The following is a 19,504-nucleotide window of genomic DNA, read 5'->3' on the forward strand; positions in this document are numbered from 1 at the left end:
TGCAAGCATGGCTTAGTGGTCCTGTGAAATGGTTTTGCTTCATGAAATTATGGTTTAGGCAAAGCATGAGAACTGAAATTATACTGAAAAACCTACAGAAAGATTCTGTAAGATTTCCAAATGTCTTACTATGTAAACATCCATTATATTCAGCAAGTTTATATGACAAAAAGAGAGCACAAATAGCTGTGAAGTTTCCATAATCTTTTTATGCATCTTTGTATTAACACTGTCATAATTTTAAACTTTTTATATGACTTTCTGTCATGTATTTTTAAATTACTGACACTTATGAAATCAGAGCAGCTCTTGCATCCAATTGCTGGTCTAGGTTGAAGCTTGTAGTGTATGTCATGCAAATAAAATTTTGCATATCGTCTAAAAATAGTTCATTACTAGTAACCAAAAACTCAGTGTTGTATATTTTCTCAGTCCTTGTGTCAAGAGCAATGGAGAGCAATTCGCTCTGAGATTTATAGCCTGTGAAATTAAATATTTTTAAATCACTGTACGTATTTGCTCATATTTTACAAAAAGAGAATTTAATTCTAGAAAATTACTTTCATTTTCTATTACATTTCTTGTAATGACCTCTAAAGGCCAAGTATTGATGAACTGTGTTATTGCAATAATTCTTTTTCTTTCTTGGCACGTTTCATATTTTTTCAGAACAATTTGATTTTCTTTGAGAACATGAAATGTGGTATGAATATATTTGATTTATTTCCTCTTTAGCATTTCACCCACTAGCTTACATTTATGATTGTGTTTCTTACAGTATATGAGCAAAAGATGACCTTCAAGTGTGAAGCTTGGTTTCAGAAGACATTTGTAAAATTTTAGGATGTCGTAATAGATACATTAATGTAATAAGAAAATAAATATTTAGCTTATTTTCCATCATCGTTGACCATATTTCCTAGCTTGATCAATGGAGATAATGTGGACTGTAAACAAATCTTCAGAATGACACAAAATACTGTTAAAACTGGAAATGTATTTGAGAACTGTAGGCTGCTATAGAATTATAGGACCTTGATAGTTTGACATGCGTGACCTAAAAAGAGAAGAAAGAGGAAGTGCTTATTCAAACAATTTAAGACTTCCTTTTCTTATGTGCTCTAATTAAAGATTTTAGCAGTTGATGAAAAAAGTAATTTTAAAGGAACCTTTACCCATTTAAAATTATAAAGGGTGCTACAATTAAATGAAGGAAAATGAAGGTGTGAAGACTAACAAATATCTTTGAGAAAAGCACACGAACTGGGCAAAAAAGTAGGTAGTAACTAAATTATGTAGATTATACATCTAAATATCTGGATCTATCTCTGTACTTTTTCATCTAAAAAAGATAATTCTAGTACTTTCAAAATGAAAAATTTCTCTTTATTTTTCCCAAATAATTTTTCTCATTGGCCTTGTTTTTTGTTTTGTATTTATGTTGGTAAGAAAATACATATTTTTACATTTTCTGCTGACAACAAAAACATTCAGAAAAAATTAAAAACATTCCCCTAACGTAGGCTGGCCACTGTTCCTTCATTGAATTAAGCTATGGAAGAACGTGATCCAAACTAAAAGAATCCGAGAAGTAACTTAAAGGAGAAGAAAGACAACTGAATCAGAAGGTGGAAAGGTATTTTTTGCTTTGAGAGACTGATGTACCTGTGCAACAAGCTACGTAATTTAAAATATAACCAAGTGAAAGATGTATATTTTTGAGACTTTGATTTTAAAAAGTAAATAATCTCATTTTTTGATGCATTGTTCTAAGTCGCTTAGATTTACTTTTCAACTCTCGACTTCACCAGGTCTCTAGATTTAGGTGTTTTGTGTGCAGCTACATAGGTTGGTGAGCTCACTGAGCAAGGCTTTGTTTGGAAGCAGAACACAATGAAAAGGGGCTTATGAAGATATTAACTGGAAGATAAGAATCCTCTTTGGGACTTCAGATTATGTGTATGCTTGAGACATCCTTGTTATGGCTTGTTATTGGAAAGGAGAAGAATAGATACTTTCCTTCAGAGCAATCTTTATGAAAAATATTGAACAAATGCGCTAGCCCACAAGTATCTAGTATGCTCTCAGTGCTAAAAGAATAAAATAATCAATTTTATATTCTAAAAACAATTCAGGCTTGTTATAGGGAAAGATATATGTAGGCAAGATAGCCTTTGATTTCATATTAAAAAAAAGATTTGAGTAGTAAATATGGAGGATACAGAAAAGAGATGCCATCAGGTAAGATCAGGTTCATTGAGATCAGGTTTTTTAATAAATGTAAACACTGTAAGAACATTGTTTGTTTTAAAGATAGGCATGTTACTATGGTAACAACTTCATGATTCAACATTGCAGATGTTCTCTTCCTTGAACAGTCCCCGCAGTGAGTAAGCAGGATGCATGCATTTGCCATCATTTCAAAAACCAGTCTCAGCAAGGCATGAGATTTGCATACTAATCGATGTTAAGGAATTTCCTGATGATAAGTAGGTAATTTTTAAATGATTATTTTGTGTTGATGTATTTTTGATTTTGTAATTTGTTAGTTTTGAAGAATTTAAAATACAATACCTTCTTTTTCTGATGAATGTTTATATAATTCTATTAACCTGGACATCTTGCAAGCCATGAATACATGTTGGCTTACTATGTTGCTATGTGTAGTGCTGTTCAGATTTGTTAAACAATTTGCCAGACTGGGAAAATTTGCTTCAGAAAAAGGGAAAACTCTTTCACACCAGTTCTTATTCCCATATACATTTAAAAGCCTTATCAGTAACTTAACTATAGTATTTTAATGTTTTTAAAGAAACTGGTAGAAATCTGTCTTTTAAATTTTTTTTGCCATATTCTTACAATAATGTTCTCTGGATGTGTTAAATTTTGATAACCTGACACTAAGATTAATACTTATTTGTGGGAAAGTAATTATTTAATTTGAAACAGTTAATACACTGCACGGCATTCTTAGGAAGTTGAATGGGTCCTGTTGTCTTGTGCCAAAGCCTTCTTAATACTGTGACAGTGTAGCAAATTTGCCTTCAGCTCTGAGCTATATATGATAAGAAAAGATTAGAATAATCCAACAGGTAGTCTGGGGTATAAAAATATCCCAGAATATGTGGCAGCAGTTGATAAAATTCTATTCAGCTTTAAAAGACAAATCATCTTTGAGAGGAGGTTGTGTTTCCCTGAGGAAATAGTGTATGGAAGAGCATGTAATAATAGTTATTATCTAAAGATTCTATACTGAATCATGGAAATATCATTATTATCATGACAAGTAAAGATGTCATGATGTAAGCCAACACTGGATTGTGGTAACCTTTGAGTAGTAACCATCCATTTCCTCCAAAAGCAACTGAGAAGCATATCAGACTTGCAATTTTTGATTGCACTGAAGAGTATCAAATTTGTTTCAAAATACTGTACCCCAACTTCAGACCACAACATGTGCCTTCAATAATTTGTTCTGTGTGACCTGAGGCCAAGACTACCTACTTTAGATTAGCTATTAACAGCTTCAGACACCATATCAGACACTGATATATTATCTGTTTAATAACCTGAACTGATGAAAGTGAGTGCTACTATGACGAAATGAATCCAGAAGACCGAAGAAATAACAACTCAAAAAGTTTGTTCTTTCTCATCACATCTTTATATGTACAGTGTAGAAATTATGTGTGTAGGGAATCTGGCAGTCAATTCAACAGTTGGCACCACACATATACAGCAGAAAAAGACAGTATTTGCTGAAATATTTTGATGAAGCATGTGTTTATGTAATTTTGTTTATTTTTTTCCTTTATCAGTAGTCTTTTGTGTTTTGCATGTTATCGATTTCCATGCCTTAACAGCTTTTCTATCATATGAATGATAGCTGTGAAGGGTGTATTATGAAATAAACTGCTGTTTTCTTTTTGTTCATTTGCATAATTTACAATATGTGGCTATGGGGAACAGAAAATGATTGTATTAGTGAGAATATTTCCATAATTTTGGTGAGGATTACCTGCGACTCTTAGCCTGACACAAGAAGATAAAGTTAATTGCATAATTCAGAACTTTTGATGTAAAGACTATTTGCTAAAATGCAACCATGCTGGAAAAAATTCCTGTCCAAGGCTGAATAAACTAAGTGTGATTTTTCTCTCAAGGGATTGCCTAAACAAAGACATGACCTCAATAAATACTAGTTTTTATACTAAAATAGGAGAAAAGACTGAGAAAAGTATTCATATTTGTTTGGCATAATATCAAGGCACTCCTGTGTTTCAATATGTTTCTTTTAGTGGCTTTATGAGACAAACAGGTCCTATTGTGCAAAATTAATATATACTCTATTCAGAAGACTTTCCTTCTTTTCACTAGTGGCAGCCACAATAAATTACAGCGTCTTCTGTCTATTTTTACTAACATTGCTGAATCAGCTTATCTCCTGGTTAATGAAAATATAAGTTTAAAATATAGAAAGTATTTCTCCTGATTCCTAATATAACACAGGAGTATTAAGCCAGTATGTTGTATGGCCAGTCTTCGCGAACGAAGATTTGGGAAGCCAATATGAAATGTATCATGTTAAAAACTGTGTGGCTATTGAAGTACTTGAATTAAAAATACATATAGTGTCCAGGGAACCAGTGATGAGGAAGCAAATTAAAAGGCCAATAATAATGGCATTCATGAACAGGTATTGATAAAAATAAAAGATGCATAGAAATAGTTGACTGTTCTGATTCTAGTCCAAGTGTTACATGCCACGTAGGAACTTCGGATATGTCACTGCATCCAACTCTTTTCAGAAGCTTGCAGATGTTAAAAGACATCATGTGATGGTCTTTTGAAAGTTTAGAAAGGTAATACACTTCCTAGAAAGACTCCACTCCTTGTAGAGGACCGAGCACTTCAAATAGACCTGATGCAAATATATACTGCATAAAGCACCAACCAGAAATGTGTCATTTCAGGTCAGCTGACAAAATGAGAGCTGAGGGAGAACCAAGTGGGTAGAGGTGTAAATTTATTGTTGGCCCATGGAATGGCAGGTTCTGAGCTGCGGAACTGAAAAATATTGCTACTGTGGGTTCAATGAGTAGAAATCTATCATGACAATTGTTTAATTAAAACATTCTAGATATTTTTGAAAGAGGTAATATTTTAAGTGTGGAGAACTAAAAAAATATCTCTGAATAATCTTGAAGACTGGTACAGATTGCCTGAAGAGGCTGTGAAGTCTCTATCCTTGGAGTTACTTAAAAGCTGGTTCTGGACAACTTGCTCTAAATGATCCTGCTTGAGTAGACAAGTTGGACCACATGACCTCCAGAGGACCTTTCCAAACTCAACCATTATGTGATTTCAAGAATGTAAATAAAAATTGCCATAAAAATATGAAGAGAAATTAATGAATATATATATTGCGTGGGTTTTTTTTGAATAAATCAAATAGACTTATAGTACATTGTAACCTTAATATCCTCTTTATTTCTCTGTGGGTAGCTGACTCAAAAGTTTTAAAATTTTTGTGGTTATTTTTCAACTGTTGTTCCTCAAGGACATTGTGTTTTTCTGACATGGATGGTTACAGATGGCCCCACAGCAGGACCACCACAGGACACAGCTGAGCTAATCTGTGAAAACACATTTTAAAAAATGGTGATAAAGACCAAGGGAAAGGAACAGCAAGATCCAAGAACAGGTCCATGATGGAGCAGTCACACCTGAAGGAAATGAAACCTGTGGAGGACTCATGTTGGAGCAGAGGAAACAAGAAGGAAGGAGCAGCAGGAAAGAATACTGAGAAACGAGCGGCAGAGAGAACATGCTGTGCCCTGACCCCAACCTACTGCACTGCCTATTGCCTCACCAAAGAGACTGAGTATAACCTGCAGCAATAAGGTCAGGTATGGAGACCGGGAATGGGGAAGGAAGATGCCTGAAGCAAAGCTGAGACTAGGAAAGGTGAAGAAAAGATGTCTTCCTTAGGTGTTTGTTTCTTTTTTGTTTCCCAGTACTCAATTCAGTAATTAATGTTTTATACTAAGTTAAATTCTCAGTGTTGGGTCTGTTTTGCCTGTGATGATAAAGCATGAGTTTTTTTGCTCTTGTTCTTCCTATTTTTGTCCATTCCTACTTGTGGGGAGTGAGTAAGAGGCTGTGTAGGCTATGTGGGTGCTTGACTGCTAACTGGGGCCAGCCCACAACAATGTTATGGGTTGGCATCGTATGTGCAGCCTTTTTATTTTTTTTCCTGTGTTGCTAGTGGCTTAGTTTTGATGAAGAGGCAAAATTAAACTGCTCAACAGAAATTATTAAAAAAATAAGAGAAAGTGAAATATTAAAAATTCCTAGGATACACTGTGAGAATAAATTTTCCAGGCATTCTGAAAGATCAGGATGCTGTGTTATGTTGACTTACAAAGGAAGAATCCCCTTATTTTTATTGATTGGAAGATCAGTCCATTGATAGCTATTAAAGACAACATCACATGAGTATTGGCTCAGGAAGTCCAAAATCTTCAAAGCACTGAAGTCTGGGAGAAGTAAGCTTGTTCTATTCTGGTAACTGTCTTCATCCATCCGCTTTTTAAGAGAGAGGTTATGTGGGTTTTTACTCCAATCCAGTACAATTACTTTAACTTCCTTATCTAGTCCAAGAAAACAGTGTAGGTAATTTTCTGTCTTTACAGAAGCAGTATTGGATAAGGAAAATGGAATGCATTAGATCACACGTAACAGAACTAAAGAAGGAAAGTATAAAATCTCAGGTAAATATATTTCCTCCCTGTTTTCTAATGTTGCAATCCTTTTCCAGAGATTTTTTCATCTTTTCATTTTTTCATTGTTCCAATGAAAATTAGCTTGGGCACTGAAAAACTAGTATCCAGTGGTATTCTTGATTTCATTTCCTCTCCCAAGATAAAGGAGGCTATTTACCTCTCTAATCTCTACTATGGGCTGCACAGGAATGTTTGCACTTAGGAAGGTCCTGGAGCTGCTGAGCCAACCCTTGGCAATGTTGTGGGGAAAAGGGCTGAGATCTGACAGAGTATGTGAAGCTCTTTTGTGTCCTCTTCCTCCCCCAGCCAATGACCGTGAAGCTGAGATAAACTCTTATGGAGGGAGGGGTAGGGAGATGCTTTTGAAGCAACAAAGGGCTGCTTTGGGTACCAACAGATTATCCAGAACACATGCTGAGATGTGAATAGCACAGCATTTGCCTTTGTGTGACAACCATGAAACTGCATCTTCCTACACATTGCAGTCCTTGTATAAGTATCCCAGAACAACAGGTACTTGAATTCACTCTGGACAAAATGAAAATTAAAATGTAGTTCAGCTTCTATTAAATACTTAGAAAAAGTTAATTTTTAAGTTCTATCAGAATGCCATGATTCAGAAGACAACGCTCTATTTTAAGATCTTATTGTCTTAAATACTCTTCTCCATGCTTAATATTGATTTCACATAAATAACAGTATCAAAATCAATGTAAGTGTGATTTAAAAGAATTTTATTAACTTCAGTGAGGCATTGGGTTTAATTCTGTTCTTAGATGTTCTATTTCTTGATTGACAGCAGAGAAAACTTTTCCTAACCATGTATGCATCCTACTGTTTGAGCATTAAAAAAAAGTTGATGAAGTTTTGCATAATTTACTAGGCAAGTAGAAATTCTAGAAGTTTGCTGCATTTGATGTTATCTTCAGCATTATGTTAGCTTCTGAATGCATTGTAGTTGTCGGTATGTAGAAATATATTTGGTACAAAGCACAATACATTTTTGGCAGCTGGTATGTTCTCGGGAATGTCACACGATACAAACATGACTAGTAGATAATTGACTCATCGTTAGCTGACTATCTTTGTGACATGTTTTACTGGACCTGATTTATTTACTGTTTTTGAGAAGTTACATAAATTTCCTGAAATAGCTATTAGAGAATCATACAATGGTTTGGTTTGAAAGGGACCTTAAAGATCATCTAGTTCCAAAGCCCCTGCCATGGGCAGGGACACCACCCACTAGACCGGGTTACTCAACCTGGTCTTGAATACTGCCAGATTTGGGGCATCCATAACCTCCCTGAGCAATCTGTTTCACTATCTCACCACCCTCACAGTAAAGAGTTTACTCCTAATTCTAATCTAAACCTATTCTCTTTCAACTTTTACTCATTACTCCTTGTTCTATCCCTACAGTTCCTGATGCATAGTCCCTCTCTAGCTTTCCTGTAGGCCCCTTCAGATCCTGGAAGGTTGAGGTATCCACACAACCTTCTCTTCTCCAGGATGAACAGTTCCGACTTTCTCAACCTGTCTTTGTAGAGGACATGCTTAAGTTCCCTTATCAACCTCATGGACCTCCTCTGGACTTACTCCAACAGTTCCATTCATTTTAAGTCTTTTGTTCGAAACTAAAGCAGATTAAAGTCTTTAAAGAAGAGCAACTGTGTTTTCATGACTACAGTGCTCTTAAGACACTATTGGAATTCTCAGAACTAGGAGCTGATAGTCTATTTTAACAACACTTTGCAAGTGATCTTTAATTCATAATACAAACAGGCAAACTATAGGGTTTTTTTAAGGAAGAGTAGCAGAGATGCTTTCTAGGGTGCTGTGTAATCCAGTAAACTCAGTCAGAGTCAGAAGGATACCCTGTTTTAGTAAACACTGAAGAGGAAAAAAGGCTGTTGCAACCTCTACAGTGTGAAATGAATGGGTAGTAAGGAGATAGTCCGCCCTAAAGAAGTAAAAGTGTTAAGCTCTTCCATTCTAATTGAGTCTGAAATGGATAAGTCCAAAAGACCACAGACACAAAAAGAAAAGTTTCATTAATAGATTCTCACCATTCACGTTACGGATTTGCTTAACATCCCTCCTCCACAAAACAAAGGTCTACCTGTGGCTGGTGCTCAGCTGCCTTGAATGTGGGGGCTCCTAAAATACTCATGAGGCAGGACATTGAGAAATTGCTGTGATAATATAAAGAATATAAGAAAGGGAGAAGATACTGGAACACTGTATTCAGTTTTCACAGTTATATAGCAGCCTGGGGGTACAAGTCAACATTTTCAATTAATTCAAGACTGCTGGATTGGGTTTTTTTTTGGTCATCACTGACTAGAGTCATCATTGACATAGACTACCTGGCATTTTTTACAATCTGTACAGAATTCAGTCGTGGAATAAGCACCAATAATGACCTACACATCTACCTCATCTATTAGAGTGTTCAAGTTTGTCTCTACTTGTTTTTCTGTCTTTGTTAATGATCATCAGAGTAATGTTGCATAATTAACTGAATTTATGGAATGGTGAGGTCATAGTGGCCATACATGATGAAGGGAGGAGATAGTCAAGGAGCACCTTCTAATTGGCAAGGTCAGCTGAGAGCTCACTGTTCCAAAAGAGGCCTTTGTGGAGTTCTGCAGCTCAGGAGGCAGAGTGAGGAAGTGATTCTGATGTAGAAGACAGCCTGCTATCTTGCTATGACCGTAGTGTATGTGTAGCAGACTTGGAATCTGCCTGCAGCAATTGAAGTGTTTTGTTTCAGTTCATGAATTAGCTTTAATATTTTTCTAAACAGTATGAGAAATTAACTGGAAGATGGTTTCTATCTGCACACAGGGGTCTTAATGCTTCAGAATTGAGATTAGAACTCTCTCTAGTTCTCTGCTAGATATTGTGAGCTCTGCCTGCTGTCATAGCTGTCATAGAAGAAACACTTTATTTTTCTTTGTGAATTTTTGGCTCAAAAATATACAGAGATTGAGCAAAGGAACTCTGCAGAGACCCCTAGAACTTGCCAACCCACTACAATCCTGGCAGAACCTAGCCTTTATTGTTTTATTATAGCAAAACTGCATCAGTTCTAAGTTACACATATGGAGAACTATGCCAGCTAAAACTTTTATCAATTGCATCAATGTATTCACGTCAAGAAAATTAATTTCTCTCTAGCAAAGACATGAGACGAAGAAAACCTTTTATTTCTTGTTTACATAACATTGTTTTCATTTAGCAGGGTCCAGATGTTCACACATTTTAAAAGCACCTTTTACACTCATTTGGGCTTCTTATTAGAAAACACCAGTGGATTATGTTCCAAAAACCTTTTTCTCCTTTCTGGAATTGAGGTTGGATTAACTGGCTTTACTCCTCACATTGCATGCTGAAAGACTTCTTTGTTCATGTGTATTTAGTTTAGTACTATAAACTCTACTATTAAGCACATGTGAAGTTCATTGTGCATAATAAATTTATTAACTTGTAATTTTTAAATTTTAAATGAGAAAAATTATTTTCATATGTTTTTGTTATAAACTTCATGGTTCTCATCCTTCTGTGGCTGTCAGGAGTTCATCTCTTGAAGTAAACCCTTTAGAATTGGAATTGAAATGAGTGCTGAATCTGGAGGTTCCTGATTACCATTTAGATAAAAATCTTCATGTTTTTAGGGAATAATTTTCCCTGCTGACTGGATTTTCACCAGAGATCTTTCACCAGAGCAGCACAGTGTCCAACTGGCCAAATGCCTTCTTTTTATTTTCATGCATTAGGCTAGTTTTAGATTTTGTTTTATTTAAGGATAATTATTTTGGAAATGTCTTTTTGCAGCATACTCTCAATTCAGGGTAGTTACATTCTCCAAAACACTGATTTTCCATGCGTGTAAATATCATTACCATGGATCATTAGTGAGTTTAACTTACTTGGACAAAATCTTACTGAGATGTAGTAAATTTTCATAAAACCCTATTAATTAGAATTAATTAGATTTTTAATTAGAATCTTAAAGACAATAATTATTTTGAGATGTGTAAGAATATATGTTATTTTTCAGACTTTTAAGTGTATTTTTGAAAACGTGTATAACATTTCCTGGTTTCTTTTTATTCCATGAGAAAGACAGTTTATTTAGGAAAGTACTAAACTCATTGTCTTTGCAATCATGATACATTTTCAAAAATTTTAAACTGGACAGATTAAAAATGGAATACACACCCCTATGAGCTTGTTTCTTTTGTAGTTCATTGGGATATATTCCTCAAGAGATTTGGACGTACTAATAGTATATAGATTGTAAATTATTCTTTTTGTCAAACCACTCCCATATAAAGACATTCTGCATCACTTTTTTGTTTCTATGATGTCGGGTTAGGTGTACTTGGAAAAAGGTAATATTTAACTACAATAGTTGACCAGAAAATGAAAATGATCCCTATGTTAATACCCTAAGTTTGGGTTAAGAATACTTTTATGATTTCAGAGAGAAAAAATGTTACGTAGTTCACACCCTTTCCCAGAAAGATTGATTAGACACTGGAGTGGACTCTCCAGGAAGGTGGTGGAGTCACCATCCCTGGAGGTGTTTAAGGAAAGACTGGATGTGGCACTTAGTGCCATGGTCTAGTTGACATGGTGATGTTTGGCCACAGGTTGTACTTGACCTTAGGGGTCTTTTCAACCTAATTGATTCCATGATTCTGTAATTCTCTGATTTTTGCTGTTTAGCTGAAAATTGTAGGGGCTATCATGTCAAGATTTTTTAAAGTTATGTGGGAAATAAGATCAATTTTAAGAATTGTTTTAAAATATAAGTTTTATTTTGTGGGTTTTTTTGGTTTTTTTGGGGATTTTTTTGCAGGAAGGAGGTAATACTTGCTCTGCATTTGTACAAGAGAAAACAGGTAAAAATGGGATATTCTTTACTAAATCCTTTTTCTTGGTCAATGTTTTTCAGAAATTGTTTGGGGAAGACAAATCTGATGGGACAAAATTATTAGCATTCATGAGGTGGTCAGAGAGGATTTTTAACCCAACAGAATGGGAATCAGCTCTTTGCACATTCAACCCAAGTGTTAAACCAAGCGAAAAGCCATTGTTTGATTTACCAAGGCATTCCTAATCCAGAGAGGAGTCACACAAGACGTTTGTATAACTAGGGGTAGAATTAGTCTAAAAATTTCCCATCCTGGTTGTTTCTTGTGAGGAAGTCAGGTACTGAATGTGGACTTTCAAGCTCTGTTTAAGCATGTTTATGTTTATAGAGCACTAGAATCACACCTAAACTAGAGCAGCCAGCAGCTCTTTTTTTTTTTTAATGCGATGAGGAATTTGCCAGCACCTTTATGGTAGTATAGTGCAGTTTGATATGGAAAATGATAATATATGGGTACTGGAATGTTTCTTTTGCCAAGGTGTCACACAGTAATTTGTCATATGCCATGACTCCGAAGTTAGACAGCTCTTCTGTTATTAATTTGGTGTCAGTTATGCAGTAAAACCATGTTTTAACTGACAGTTTGAGTGGAAGAAACTGTAGAGATGTTCTCTTATGAAATGGCTGCCCTGAATTTTGTTATGTCACCAGAAGTCTCTGGTGAAATGACAGCTTTTTCACCTGGAACATTACTGATTAGCCCAAAACTGCACTAATTGCTCTGACAGAATGAAAGACGCAAAATGCAAAGCTAGAATTTACTTTACAAGATTTCTTTTGGGATGGAAAATATTAGCAGCTTCTGATAACTTTGTGATAGGAAAGAATTTATAGTCAAGTATTGCACTAGAAAATGTCTGTGCTGGAAAGAAATATGAGTTTTTTCTTAAAATCGGGTGTTAGGTGTTTGTGTGTGTGTGCATACACACACATACGTGTATGTGTATGCATTTATTCACAAAGATACGAAGAAAATGTGACCTCTACATGTAAATAATTCTAGACACTAAATGTAGTAATTATTCTTGCCTTGGTTTTTAATTAATGCTTTATCAATTGGTGTCTTAATTTGCTGTCTTGGGTCATATTCTAAGTCAGAAAGTGTGGCTACCTTAGTGACCTGGGAGCATAGATATTGCTCTCTATAAAGCTGATACAACTAGTTGAATATTATGTATTAGTGATGAAGAAATGTCCAATTTTTTTTCTTATGGAAGCAATAGCTTTAAAAATGAGCAGGAATATATCCTCTGCCCCAAGGCTGAAATGAAACAGCCAATCACTGATTTTAGCCAAGGTGATACATTATTTACCTTGTAATGATAATGTATGCAAAGAGATACCTATTCTTGTCACTTTGTGTTATTAAAAGCTATTCTGATCAAGTCTCTGGTATTGCATTATTTATGATCTTATTTTCCATGGGAAATGAATAATAAGCCTAGCTCTGGTACTGTCTGAAGTAAGAGCTGTGTGGATGTGTACAGATATCCTTTAAATTTTAGTCAGAAACAAGATTACTGTTTGTTTTAAAAAATAATCTTTCCATCTTTGCAGACTCTAGTTACTGGAAAAGGTAAAATCCTTGCTAGAATAAAATACATAAATAATTAAGTACATAAAGTAAGTTATTATTCTCTGCAGTAGGGGTGTGTCCTCAGAATTGGTAGAGAGAGAACAATCAGATCACTGTCTGAAAATCTGGTACACTGAAATCTGGCATCTCAAACATGCCACTGGAATAAATGATTGATATATCTGTATGCACCCAGACTACTTATGTTTAAAAAGTTAAATAGTGGGGGACTCAACTTGATTTTCTGTTATGTTGGAATTCGTAAGGTCCTGTTTAGAGGGAGAGAAGATATAGTCCACTGATAGCCAGCTTTTGTTGCTGGCTTTTGTCACTTTGGAACATGAGAGTAGCCTAAAAATTCTTTTTTAAACTCTATATTTTCTGTTCAGCAATATCAGGAGACAGGACTATAGCTCCCATAGATAATACAGTATACCTGTTATGCCAGGCCTTCCTGTGTCACAGGAGGGCTTGAGTCTAGGTTCCTAAGTTCAACAGCTTCAATAGAGTTTCACCAGTTTACACTAATTTCATTTTTGTGCAATATGTGCCTACCTGGTAAAATGTACACAAGTGTCGTCAATATTGCAGTAGACACAAAGTGGCAGATTGCCCCAATATTCTCAGAATTATTAATCAATTTTTCTGACCCATCTACTCATTGAACACTGACTTAAGAACGAATGAAGAAGGGTGCAAAGTGCTACAAAAACTGTGTTTAAAAAGAGTTGTCAAATAGTGAAAGAGAGGCTGAGCCATTAATATCTCTTTGGGTGACCTTTTTTGGCCTTGTCTACTACTTGGACTTCAGTGACTGAATTTTTATGCAATTTCTTTCCTCTACAGCTGGTATGCCTGTGTACAACTGTTCAAATCAGATTAGCAAAGAACATACGTTATTCCCTTCTTGGTGTTAGAGATTTCTCAAATGGTCTGCTGTGTCCTTCTTTAATTTCCTTTACTCATTATAAAATGAGCACCTTCTCAATTTGTTCTTGGTAATTTAACTTGAGCCAGTAACATAATTCGGAGCAGTTTCTTGCCTCATTCCTCCTCCACAAGTAGAGCATTTAGATATTTACTGTTCTGTTTTGTTGTGGTCATTCAGCTCCAGCGTGAAGGATCAAGTCTGCACTTGGGGAAGGAATCATCTACAAAGGTAACAAAAATGAGAAAAAAGGAGCTATTTCATTAAAATTAATTCTTTTAAATTAAAGTAAGAGACTAATATTCACAATGCTTCTGTTGGTTAGGACTCCCATATATACCATTTGCTTGTCCCCAAATTTAGGAGCTACAGGACAAGACAAGGCAATCTTCAAATTTACATAGCAGCGCAAGGGTGTTACAGTAAGTGTGCAAATCCGGGAATAGACCCTAAAAAAAGATGTTGATAGTGAAGGTCAGTCACTGCAGTCTGTCAGCTTCTCAGGGTTTTTTTTTGCTGCTTGGTACGGTGTAATTATTACTGCACTGTCATAATCTCTGCCTGCTGCCAGTGTTGTCTTCCTCATATACCTGTCAACAAGTTGATGATGTATTGTCGGTGTTCATTAGCCCTTATACAATCTTACTGACTACATCACACCAAAAATCTAACATTCTTCAGTATGACATATTTAAGCATGTCGTACTTCTGAAATTGCTAGAAAATCCTCTAGATCCCCCAGAAGTGTCGCTTTTGCACTGTCAAATTTCTGAGCAGTCTTACAGGCAGTCTTACAGTCAGATTGAGTTTTAAGAACAGTTTACCCTTATGATTATCCACCATACCTGCATGTGATGCGAAGTGCAGTGATCAGTCTGGTAGGAATATGCTAGTAGAAGCTAGTGTACATGGGAATGAAACCTCATTTCAGTGTGGTGACTGGGAGCTCAATGAGAAGGGATTGACGCGATGCCAAATGTGGCCCAAAAGCTGTGTATTGCGCAGTGTTGGTGGTTCAGGTTGCTGACAGCACACACTGTTTTTAGTTTGGTGAGCTGATGTTTCACAGTATCTACTTCCTCTTTAGCAAAGAAATTTGACTCTGTGCAGGGTGGCCGGTACTGCTCGCAGGCACTTGCTGTGGCCTTGTGCACTCGTCTTGTTGGCACAGACAATGCGTGTGTGGAGCAGAGTCTGCAGCTGGATGCGGTGTCCTGCTTTCTCTCACTGCACTGAGCAGCCTGCACGTGTGGTAGCAATGCCTTCAGCTTATTTGTATTTCGTCCATTCCTCTTACAGTAATTCAGTTTCAAGTTGTGGCCTGCAGGTATTTACTACATATTTCACCATGCTTGTTAATATTTACTGTTTTTTACATTCATGTATTGTGTTTGGTGAAACCTGTTTTCTTGCTTTAGGCATCTAGTGACAACAGTATGTGCTATATCATCAGTAGCTGCTCTCAGCCAGCTGTCAGCATTGTGCTTACAGTTTTAACAACTACGCTTTTTAGGTTATTGGTGCTAGAATATGATGTAGCACTAGACAGTTTTTTTGCCTTTATAAACTGCATAATCTGCAAATACTTTGAGTTCTTACTTGGAAAATGCTCAGCATGGGTTGACACAGGTAATGAAAAGGTGATTTAAAAAAAAAAAATCAAGAGAATTGTGATTATATATTTATACCTGCAATTATATCTGACAACTTGGAAATGCCAATGATTACTCCAGATAAAGTACATCTGCAAAATTTTAGTCAGTTTGGATTTATAATATTTTATATAAATAGAAAGACAAAGCAGAATGTGAAGCCAATTTGTTCAGTGCTTTCCTGTACCCAAAGTTAAGGATAACTGGCTACAGTTCCCAGACCTGGATGGAGTTCTGATCTCAGTAAATTTGTTCTGGGCACAGTGCTCCTGTGAATTTGTTCTGGGCACAGTGCTCCTGTGGTTTGACTTCTGATGCCTATTATAATTTGAACCTGATACCAGCATCAAATCTCAGAGGTATATATCCACATTTCAACCATTTTCAAAATTCAAGGTAATTGCTGACCACATCTGACAAGCACAAATGGCACAACCAGATACAATACTGTAATTACAACACAAGTACAGAGATGATTTAATTGTTTTCTGCATTGTTGTAGATGACACTTCTGTGAGATACAATTAACTCTTTAATGTGAATATATGGGAAGATGGAACTACTATTTTACCTGCACAATTCATCTTATCAATTCTTTTTGAGAGTTTATACCACCTGTCTGACAATTCAACTCATGCAGATAATAATGAGATTATTACTTGAGTAACTGTGCCTTTCTAGGAAAGATCCAGTTTTAGAAAACAGTGATTCACCAGAATCAAACTTGTTTATACCTGCTTGGGAAAAGTCAATAGCTGAGTAGCAAACTTTCCACTGTTTCAAAGTGCACACACACACACACACACACACAAAATTGAAGTGAACATTCTCAATGTTTCTATGACTAATTATCTTATGCAGGTGCCCTCACACCACCATTAAACCGTACCACAGAGGAAGACTGTTACAGTTATTCTGCAGGATAATTTTAAATAGCAACAAATAATTTAATGTATCTTTGTATTATTAAAGAATAATTGTATAATCTTTGCTAAGTAGAAAATTAGGGGACTTTGAAGCTGACAATTATCTCTGCGTGTGTGTGTGCATGGCTTTCTGATCCTGATTATTTTTAGTCATATAAATTTGGTATTTATAGTGTTATTTTTTCTTTGTCATGAAGTATTACTGCTGATCTGTGCACTAGTTAGTTTTGTAAAATATGCCCTAATAGTAGTCTGTATTTAAACTTAGATGTTAGTTGCCCAGAATATATGGTTTTGTTAATTCTCTTATTTGGAGATCTAATGTCTAAAAATCAGAAGTAGCAGCAAATGCTATTTCAAGCTATCACTTTTCTCTGCCAGTTTCTCTGCTGGTTGCTTTTCTAAACTGAAGTTGTTTTTATATATTTTGCAACTGGCATTCATGAAATAATCTGTACCATTTCTGAGACACTGTGAATGTAGTAAGGAAATCTGGAGGAAAAAGTTATTAATTCAGCTGTTAATTTTACTTCATTAAACTGAAGGTAGAATAGGCAGCTGCAAATGAAATAATTTCACTGAGTTCTGGGTTCAGAAAGGTTCTTTGGAGTTTTTTTTTCTGTGAGCTGATATACCTCAGGGTTCTGGTTTTAATGATTGTGCTTTATTTTAATTCTCTGCCTCATTTCTGTGCAAAGCTAGCTCTGGATGCATGTGAGCAGACTTTAAAAATGTATCATGATAATAGAATAATTAAACTATTAATCTTCCTATATTTCTGAAGGTTGGTAATGCATCTTCTTTAGTTAAAAGGTTCATTGCCTGGTCCTAGGCTTAAAAAATAAGTCTTAGTTTTTTTGTGAGCTAGAGATTTCCTCAGGTCACCACTTGACACAGATTAATACCATCTCCAAACCTCTGTAACCCATGCCCTGTAATCACCTATGACTAATGTAGAAGAGAAGACAGGGAAGTGGGGGACACAGACAGAAAGGATCAAAAGGGATGTAAAGCTTTACACACAAAAAACTGGGTTAGCAAGTTCATAATTATTCCAAAGAATAGGAATATAAAGGTGTCTTGGACTGCTGGTAAATTTCCCTGGTTTTCAAGCAGTGCTGCTCCACAGGACAGGCAAAGTAAGATGTTCTTCTAAGGCTTCTATGTTAGCTCTCCTAGACCACAAAACTTATTCTTGTAGTGACTTCAAGCAGTTTGGGAGAACAAAATCCTTTATAATGGCAAATATGCTGCAAATATGCTGCAAATAAGGGTCCAACTATATGTGAAAAAGCACATGTTCACAAAGCATGGTGACAGTACCTCAAAACTCAGTATTTGCCATTAGCGTAAAATTGTATTTGGTTTTTTTAGTTTTATGTAAGTTGAAATAAGAGTTGTCTGCAGTATATCAGCTAGCAATGTGTAGTATTTGTAAACAGTGACAGGCTCTGTGTGTATAAGATACAATTTTTTACAACAGCAGAAAGAGGTTTATTGTTGTATGTGCTGCTTGGGATGCTCTGAACAGGGCTTTGTCACCAAGTTTAATGACACTGCTATTATACCTCTCTGTTTTAAGTTTCAGCTCTTTCTTTCCCCCCCTTTTTTTTTTTTTTTTTTTTTTTTTTTTTAATTTTCTACTGTTGCTTGCTGTCTCTGGATAATAGATGTAGATTTGAAAACACAGATGGATTAGGAGTAGAAATTTTCAAAACTAGTATAACACAGTGAAACTCAAGAAATGCTGTTATGTCTTCAGCTGTAGGTTTCTGCACCTAAATTCTTTTTAAGCTTTCCCAGAAATCTAGATTTAGCAGCTAAAAGGAATAAACTACAAATATTGCCTGGCATGTCAGTAAATAATGGCTTCCTTCCTGGCATTTTATATACCTCTCAGGTCTTGAATATCAGTTGCTTTTTCTGCCCTTTTCCCCCCATCTTCCCATGCCAGTGAAGAAGTTTGGTGTTCAGTGTACAGCATGCACACTTAATTTATCTTGCAATGAGTCTGGATTTTAAAACACCTGGAAAGACTCTGTGCATGCTGAATTTTCATGCAATTTAATAATGTGTTTGACTAAGTTGTCTTTTTTTTTATTACATCTGTCATTCTCTACTCCTGAGGGGTTTCACATTGCAGAGTAATAACAGTTAGAAGTTATCAAAAATAACATGGATTAACAGTTTTTGCATTCTATGAGTGGTTTTACTTTCCACATTGAATATACTGAACCTGAAAGTAATGCTGCCAACTGAAACGAATGTGATAGTTATTATTTGGTGCTTTATGTGTATCTAAACCCTTCCTATCTTCTGTGTTAAAACATGCTCTAATACGATAAGCGCAAAATGCTACTGGGAAAAGATGAATATAGGAAAAGTGTGTGAATTATATTAGTAGAGTTTTTAGGTTTTAGTGGAGTTTTTGTAAGATGCTTAAAAAATTAACTGTTCATTCTACTCAGCCTCCCTTAAAAATTATATATACTTACTGCTACTATTTTTTTAGTATTTTTAACATTTATAACATATATTTGGAGTAAAACTTTTATTTTTTAAGGAGAGAATTAAAAAGCCTCCTTTGATGTGAACTGGGTTTTTTTTAAGATAAGATGAAAGTATGTAATTTCAACTTTAAGGTGTATTATTGGCCAAGTATTTACCCTGTTGCTGCACTGTGATCAGGAGC

At 35.5% G+C, this 19,504-nt stretch overlaps 1 long non-coding RNA gene across 3 annotated transcripts in view; it reads left to right on the top strand.

Moving 5' to 3' along the window:
• The first annotated feature begins 2,390 nt into the window (after positions 1–2,390).
• LOC116780803 overlaps positions 2,391–19,504 on the top strand; it is a 33,553-nt gene continuing 16,439 nt past the window's right edge. Inside the window, exons 1-3 of one of the 3 annotated variants that reach the window (XR_004354637.1) lie at positions 2,391–2,489; positions 5,561–5,967; positions 6,696–6,773. This is a non-coding gene — a long non-coding RNA (uncharacterized LOC116780803). Of the gene's footprint in view, positions 2,490–5,550; positions 5,968–6,695; positions 6,774–14,414; positions 16,124–19,504 lie in introns of those variants that run through there. The other 2 variants (XR_004354636.1, XR_004354635.1) reach the window with 2 other exon arrangements.

Source organism: Chiroxiphia lanceolata, chromosome Z (assembly GCF_009829145.1).
Source record: "Chiroxiphia lanceolata isolate bChiLan1 chromosome Z, bChiLan1.pri, whole genome shotgun sequence".
NCBI classification, from domain to species: Eukaryota; Metazoa; Chordata; class Aves; order Passeriformes; family Pipridae; genus Chiroxiphia; species Chiroxiphia lanceolata.